Source organism: Bos indicus x Bos taurus, chromosome 3, assembly GCF_003369695.1.
Source record: "Bos indicus x Bos taurus breed Angus x Brahman F1 hybrid chromosome 3, Bos_hybrid_MaternalHap_v2.0, whole genome shotgun sequence".
Classification (NCBI taxonomy): domain Eukaryota; kingdom Metazoa; phylum Chordata; class Mammalia; order Artiodactyla; family Bovidae; genus Bos; species Bos indicus x Bos taurus.
Genome location: NC_040078.1, coordinates 91,255,176 through 91,263,778, shown reverse-complemented (window position 1 = coordinate 91,263,778; position 8,603 = coordinate 91,255,176).

Genomic DNA, 8,603 nt, shown 5'->3' with positions numbered 1-8,603 from the left:
AATTTCTGATGTTGTTTCTGTCACTCCACCCTCATTTTTCTCCCTTGGCACCTTCTGCAGTTTCCCAGTGCTCCTCATGCCAAGGTTTCTTCATACATTATGAAGGCACAGGGACTTCTGACTCCTGGTTGATTGATGGAGCAGTGGAAATGCAGTGCTCACCTCCACTTCCCTCCTGACTCTCACTAAGAGAGTTTTAGATCCCTGGAGAAAGCTCCTCTGACCAGCCCACCCCACAGAAAGTACCACTTCCTCCTCCTCATTAATGGATGCCAAAAGGGAGATAGATCTTTTCTAAATTTCCTTGAAACCCAAGCCAGCTTTGATAAAAGGAAAAGTGTTCTCCACTGTTTTTAGTCAAACCAAATGTCCTTAGTCACTTGGCAGAAGGTAGTGTGGATGCTATGTCTCTCAGTTAGGCTGCTGCTGCAGCTGCTAAGTCGCTTCAGTCGTGTCCAACTCTGTGTGACCCCATAGATGGCAGCCCACCAGGCTCCCCAATCCCTGGGATTCTCCAGGCAAGAACACTGGAGTGGGTTGCCATTTCCTTCTCCAATGTGTGAAAGTGAAAGTGAAAGTCACTCAGTCGTGTCCGACTCTTAGCGACCCCATGGGCTGCAGCCTACTAGGCTCCTCCGTCCATGGGATTTTCCAGGCAAGAGTACTGGAGTGGGGTGCCATTGCCTTCTCCGCTCAGTTAGGCAGTTTGTGTCTAATCCAAAGGAAATGTTTGTGTGATGTACTTTTCATTTACTGAAGAAGAATACGTGTTCAAACCTTTGCAAGTTCACACGGAAATTAATTCTTCAAGGTCCACGTAACCACAGCTTTGTCAAATCTTCCTTTAAAACACACTTCCTTTAAAGTATGACTAACCCTGATAAATCACACATATTTATAAATGTCATCTCTCATAGTGTTGTGAAACTTAAAGAGAATGAAGTATGAAAGCTGCCCAGCACCATGCTTGGCCTATCAGTTGCCTTTCCTCTTATTCTGTTTCCAGCTCTTAGAGTGGTGGAAGGCAAAACTGATGAAATTCCTATCGATATGGGCTAGGAATGGTTTTGGCTGTAAACAACAGAAAACTTGTCATAAGAGTTTGCTTTTCCCCTCATGTAACACTAAGTCTGATGGAGTCTACTGGTTTGATTTTTGTCTCGAAGACCAACAAATCCACAGCCAAACCCACTCCAGTGTTCTTGCCTGGGAAATCCCATGGATAGAGGAGCCTGGCGGACCTCAGTCCGTGGGGTTACAAAGGATCAGACACGACCGGGCAACTTTCACTTCAGTTTAATATACACATAACTTCTTTAAAATCATACCAATTGAGCAAAGTAAGTTTCATAAAGGTGTTTCAGAGCTTATTTAAACCAAATTAGACCTTTTCTATCACAAAGAGTTGGACATGACTAGCAGCTGAACAAGAAAAATCTTCAAAAATTCACAGGTCAATTTTGTTATTGCATTAGTCCAATGTTAAACATTTTAAATGCTTGTTCATAAGACTTGTTTTTGACAAGTTTATCTTTAGTATATTGGGTTTTTTCCCCAAATAAATATACTGAATAAAATAAAAAATCCACAGCTAGTAGCTCTTCAATTCTCTTGGCCTTTGCCTCATCCATATTGCCTCATGGTTCCAAAATGGCTACCGCAGCTCCAGACATCATATTCATATCTGAGACAGAAAGGAAGAGTAAAAGATCTATCTAGTCTTTTCATTAGGAAAGTGAAAAGGTTTTTCAGACCGCTCTCAACTGCCCAGCAGATTCATGTTTCATTGGTAACTCAGCCTCACTGGAAGTTGAGAAAATGAGTGCTTAGCTTTTTTAGCCTTTCTAGTGGAGGTAGACAGGGGAGAGGAGGTCAGAAATGGGTCTTTGGCCCACTAACTTGAAATATTGTCTGACTGAAACTTTTAGTTTGACCCTCAATTGTTTTGCAAAGCTGAGAGAGAAAGTTGAGAATTGCTTAGTAAGATCAACTTCACTTTCTCCTCTTGTCTAATGAAAGACCCAATTTAGCATAGTTGGGTTCCATCTGGAACATATACGGGTCAATTAAGCTGCACAGTCGGTGGGGTACTGGAGCTGGCTTTTACCATCTCATGAGAACAAATTATTAAATTTTTAGGAACACTGTGAGACAGCTGAGAAACATAGTCATTATTAACATAGAATTATATTAACTTAAATGCATTATCTTGAAAAAGGTCATAAAAGCTCAAAAAAGCTCACCACTTCCTAACATTTTAATACATTTCACTGCTAACTATGCTCTTGAGGTTATTTATGTCTGCTGTATCTGTATGGAATTCTAAAAATGTGCTCCTGTGCATTTCTTCTCATCTCTGTGTTTAGTGACAACTTGGTAGCTTTAAATTGGCCATGGTGGGAGTATTTACACCACAGAAATCAGCAAATGCTACAAATCTGGTATTTTTCTTTTTTTTGAAGTAGTCAGACATTTACCAGCACTCCATTGTGCATAGTCCTAGAAAATAATAATTTGAAGAGAAGATAGATATGCATGGACATTTGAGGTAAGTAGGTAGGCATTTTAAAACAGTTTTCAAAGCCCTGCCAGAGATAAAACACACAAAGAGATGGTTCCCTGTGTTTTAAACCAACACAATAAGAAGGCATTCTATAGCTTGCTTATTTTTTTTGCAGGGATGCAAAGAGAAGTAGAATTTCTTCAGCTCCCGGTACTTGATTCATCCTCAGATCATCCTGTTCTCCTTCATTGCTACTTCATCATTATAAACACCCACTGCATACCTACCATGGGTTAGATTCTGAGTTTAACCAAGGGACATTAAATATGATCTCTATTCTCAAAGAAATTATTAAAATGGAATATGCACAGAAAAAAAATAAAATGAAAGTAGTCTATTCTTTTGTTCTAAATATTCAATATTTTTTCTTCATAGCACTTATCTTGATTTGTGTCACTCTCTCTGAGTGTATAATATATCTGTGTATAAATCTTGATCTATTTAATGCTGTGTCCTTCCCTAGACTGTAAGTTCCATTAGGAAAGGCAGCTGCGTTTCTTTTGTTCACAGCTGTGTCCTGGTATCTACACAGTGCCTTCAAGATGTTAGCCACTGAATTAATGTTTGTTGAACGAATAAATGAATGAATGGAATGAAGTGAAATGAGTAGTACAGACAATAAGAACTGGAGGAGGTGACAGGAAGGAACGCTTACCAATGACTGGAATGGGTGGGAAAGCTTTATGGAGGGTTCTAGGACTTCAGGAGGATATTGAAGGAAGGATAAGACATAAAAATAAGGTACATGGCACATTCAACAAGGACTTCCATGGCTAGAGTGAAGAGTTTAATTCCCTTTTGCTGGAGTTGGAGCAAACTCCCTGGAACTGGTAGGTTGGGATCACCGGGGTTATATTCAGTTGAACTTGAACAATGGTTTGAAAGTGAAAGAGAAAGTGCAGTTGCTCAGTTGTGTCCGACTCTTTGCGACCCCATGGACTGTAGCCCACCAGGCTCCTCTGTCCATGGGATTCTCCAGGCAAGAATAGTGGAGTGGGTTGCCATTTCCTTCTCCAGGGGATCTTCCCAACCCAGGGATCGAACCTATGTCTCCCGCATTGCAGGCAGATGCTTTAACCTCTGAGCCACCAGGGAAGCCCACACTATGGTGTTAATTGGACCCAAAAGAGGAAAATTTAATTTAAAAAGCAAATGACTATTAGGGCTGAGGAGGGAGCTCAAGGTTGAGCGAAGAGAAAAATATTTAATTAATTTCCCAGCTGCCAGTCTTGCTCTTCTACCTGTTCTCCACAAATAAACCAGAGCAGTCTTTTAAAAATGTTTATCAACCACTATCACTCATGGATTTAGATGAAAAAATATTCATGAATTTAGGTGAAAACATATTCAGCAAAATATTAATCATTGGCTCTGTTACTGCTGCTGCTAAGTTGCTTCAGTCGTGTCCAACTCTGTGCTACCCCATAGACGGCAGCTCAACAGCCTCCCCTGTCCCTGGGATTCTCCAGGCAAGAAACACTGGAGTGGGTTGCCATTTCCTTCTCCAATGCATGAAAGTGAAAAGTGAAAGTGAAGTCGCTCAGTTGTGTCCAACTCTTCGCGACCCCATGGACTGAAGCCTACCAGGCTCCTCTGTCCATGGGATTTTCCAGGCAAGAGTACTGGAGTGGGGTGCCATCGCCTTCTCCAAACTATTGGATCTAGCTATGTACAAAAAAATGTATATACTATAACCAAGTGGGGTTTATTCCAGAAATGCAAGGCTGGTTCAGTATTTTAAGATTAATCAGTGTAATACACCATATTAACAGCCTAAAGAAAATTCGCAGAGTCATATCAATTGATGGCAGAAAAATCATTTCACAGAATTCAATATACAATCATGAAAACTCTCCAATAAATAGAAATAGAGGGTGAACTTTTCAACTTGAGAAGGATCATCTACAATTCTACAGGTGGCATTATATTTAATGATGAAAAACTAAATGCATAACCCCCAAGATTAGGGAAAAGGCAACTATGCCCACTATCACCATTCTTCTTCAACATAGTACAAGAAGTTTTAGCTAGCACAATGAAGCAAGAAAAAGAAAAGAAAAAAAAAAGATATATATATTTGAAAGGAAAAAATAAAGCTGTCTTGATCTGCAGACAACAGGATTGTCTATATAGACAGCCACAAGGAATCTACAAAAAAATTTCCCAAAACAAAACAAAATCATAGCTCTTTCCATGCTATCATACTGGTTTGACATTGATGCAAACCAGTATGACAGCATGGAAAGAGTATCAACAATGGAAAGAGTATCAACATGGAAAGATTATCAGCATGGAAAAAGTATCAACAAATCAAGAGTATCAACAATGCAGAAAAGAGAAGCAAATGACAAGTTCTTATTAGGCTGTACTCCAAAGTCATCGTCTGGTTTCTGACTGTGATGATGAAGTAAGGTTACAATGGCGAATTTGAAATAATGTATAATCACAGGGCTGAGAAAATTGCTGTGAACCTCACAGGCAGGCTAAATAAGTGTGGAGTGATCAGCCCCAGATTTGATGTGCAACTCGAAAACCTAGAAGAATGGCAGAATAACCTGCTCCTGTCTCATCAGTTTGGTTTCAATATACTGATAACCTCACTTGGTATCAGGGACCATGAAGAAGCAAGATGGAAAACACACAAGAGGGAAACTCTTTGAATTCTTTTGCTAGGGATGTGATACATACATGTAAATAAAATGCCCCAGGGGAAAAAGTAAAAATCCTAGAATAAATAAATTTAATAAGGTAGCAATTTATAAGATGAGAACACCAGGAAAATCTATATACAGATAAAAGTCTGTGGAAGCTGAAATTCAAAGCACAATACCAGTTACAAAAGCTCCACAGAAAATGAAATATTTAGGTATAAATCTGACAAAACATGAACAGGATCTGTACGCTATAAATTGTAAAATGCAGATGAAAGGAAGATCTAAACAAATGAGAGACATACCATTTCATTTATTGTTCATCTAGTGGTCATTTATTGAAACTCAACATAGTAAACATTTCAATTCAACTCAGACTGATCTATAAGCTTAATGAAATTTCTATCAAAGTCCTGGCAATCATTTTTTATATTAAAAACGTATATATCAAACCAAAAGGCCTAGAATAGCTAAACTCAAGACAGAAGGATATACAGATCCAAGGCATAAAATAGAGAAACCAGAAATAAACCCATACAAAAATGTCCAAGTAATTTTTGAGAAAGTAGTAAGAACAATTCAGTGGAAGAAGGATAGCCTTTTAAACAAATGGTTTTAGGGCCGTTGGACACCCTTAAGCAAAAAGAAGGTAAATTAAAAAATAAAAGAACGTTGACCTAATCCTCACAGAATTAACTCAAAATAGGTCCAAGATTTAAATGTAAGCATAAAACCATGAAACTTTTAGATAAAACATACAAAATCTTCAGAACTTAAGATGAAGTAAACACTTCTTAGACTTCACACCAAAAACACAACAACTTCCTCCTATACCAAACAAACCCGAAAGGAGAATATAATAAATTTGATTGCATCAAAATTAAATACTTTTACTCTATGAAGACTGTTAAGAAGATATAAAGATAAGCTACAGATGGGAGAAAATATTAAGCAAACAGTCCAGTTATAAAATGGGCAGAGGACATGTAGAGACATTTCACTGAAATAAAAATGACAAATAAGCACATGAGATGTTCACTATCATTAGCTCTTAGGGAAATGTAAGTTACAACCACAAATAAGATATCACCATATACCTAGCACACTGGCAAAAATAAAAAATAGTGATAATGCCAAATGCTGGTGAGGATACAGAAAAACTGGACCACTAATCATACATTGCTGGTGGGACTGTAAATTGGTACAGTCACTATAGAAAACAGCAGTCTGTTTTAACACCGAAAAATCACTTACAGTATTATGCAGCAGTTGAATTCCTGGGCATTTATTTCAGAGAAATGAAAACTTACATTCATGTAAAAACCTGTGCACAAATGTTCGTATTACTCATAATACCTAAACACTGGAAACAACCCAGATGTGCTTCAATTCATGATAAAAGGGCATTTATTCCAAAGAAATGAAAACTTGCTGTTGCTGCTGCTAAGTCACTTCAGTCGTGTCCGACTCTGTGCGATCCCATAGACGGCAGCCCACCAGGGTCCCCCGTCCCTGGGATTCTCCAGGCAAGAACACTGGAGTGGGTTACCATTTCCTCCTCCAATGCATGAAAGTGAAAAGTGAAAACTTACGTTCATGTAAAAACCTGCACCCAAACGTTCATATTATTCATAATACCTCAACACTGGAAACAACCCAGATTTCCTCCACTGGATGATAAACTGTGGTACATACATACCATGGAATATTATTCTGCAATAAAAAGAAACAAAGTATTGAGATAAACAACCAGTTGGATGGATCTCAAGGGAACTGCGCTGAGTGAAAAAAGGCCATTTCACACAGTTATATACTGTATGCTTCCACTGATTTAGTCTCCTTGAAATGTTGTAAATACAGAGTTTGCAAACAAATTAGTGACTGCCAGGGCTTAGGCTTCGGGGGAAAGGGTAGGAGTGACTACAAAGGGGTCACATGATTGAATAATACTGCATCGTCACTGTGGTGATGATAAGGCAAAGCTACTCATGTTATAAATTGCCTAGAGGAGATCCAACCAGTCCATTCTGAAGGAGATCAGCCCTGGGATTTCTTTGGAAGGAATGATGCTAAAGCTGAAACTCCAGTACTTTGGCCACCTCATGCGAAGGGTTAACTCATTGGAAAAGACTCTGTTGCTGGGAGGGATTGAGGGCAGGAGGAGAAGGGGACGACAGAGGATGAGATGGCTGGATGGCATCACCGACTCTATGGACGTGAGTTTGAGTGAACTCCGGGAGTTGGTGATGGAGAGGGAGGCCTGGCGTGCTGCGATTCATGGGGTCGCAAAGAGTTGGACACGACTGAGCAACTGAACTGAACTGAGAGACACACATGGCTTCCCTAGTGGCTCAACAGTAAAGAATCCACCTGCCAATGTAGGAGACACGAGAGATGTGGGTTCAATCCCTGGATCAGAAAGATCCCCTGGAGAAGAAATCACTGGCAACCCACTCCAGTATTCTTGCCTGGGAAATACCATGGACAGAGGAATCTGGCAGGTTACAGTCCATGGGGTCACAAAAGACTTATGACATGACTTAGCGACTAAACAACAATAGACACACACACGAGTATAACTATATAATGGTTGAAATCTGGAAAAGCTCTCTGGATTGCCGCAATGTCAGTTTCATGGTGTTGTTATAAATATACTATATTAATGTATGTACTTTTTGTATTGTATATAAATATATAGTTATAGAAGATACTAACACAGGGTGAGGAGGGGTGAAAATTCAGGAGACCTGTCTGTACAGTTTTATACAGTTCCTATGAATCTATGAAAGGAGAAAAGGAAAGACATAAACATCTGAATGCAGAGTTCCAAAGAATAGCAAGGAGAGATAAGAAAGCCTTCCTCAGTGATCACTGCAAAGAAATAGAGGAAAACAACAGAATGGGAAAGACTAGAGATCTCTTCAGGAAAATTAGAGATACCAAGGGAACATTTCATGCAAAGATGGGCTCGATAAAGGACAGAAATGGCATGGACCTAACAGAAGCAGAAAATATTAAGAAGAGGTGGCAGGAATACACAGAAGAACTGTACAAAAAAGATCTTCATGACCCAGATAATCACGATGGTGTGATCACTGACCTAGAGCCAGACATTCTGGAATGTGAAGTCAAGTGTGCCTTAGAAAGCATCACTACAAACAAAGCTAGTGGAGGTGATGCAATTCCAGTTGAGCTATTTCAAATCCTGAAAGATGATGCTGTGAAAGTGCTGCACTCAATATGCCAGCAAATTTGGAAAACTCAGCAGTGGCCTCAGGACTGGAAAAGGTCAGTTTTCATTCCAATCCCAAAGAAAGGCAATGACAAAGAATGCTCAAACTACCACACAATTGCACTCATCTCACACGCTAGTAAAGTAATGCTCAAAA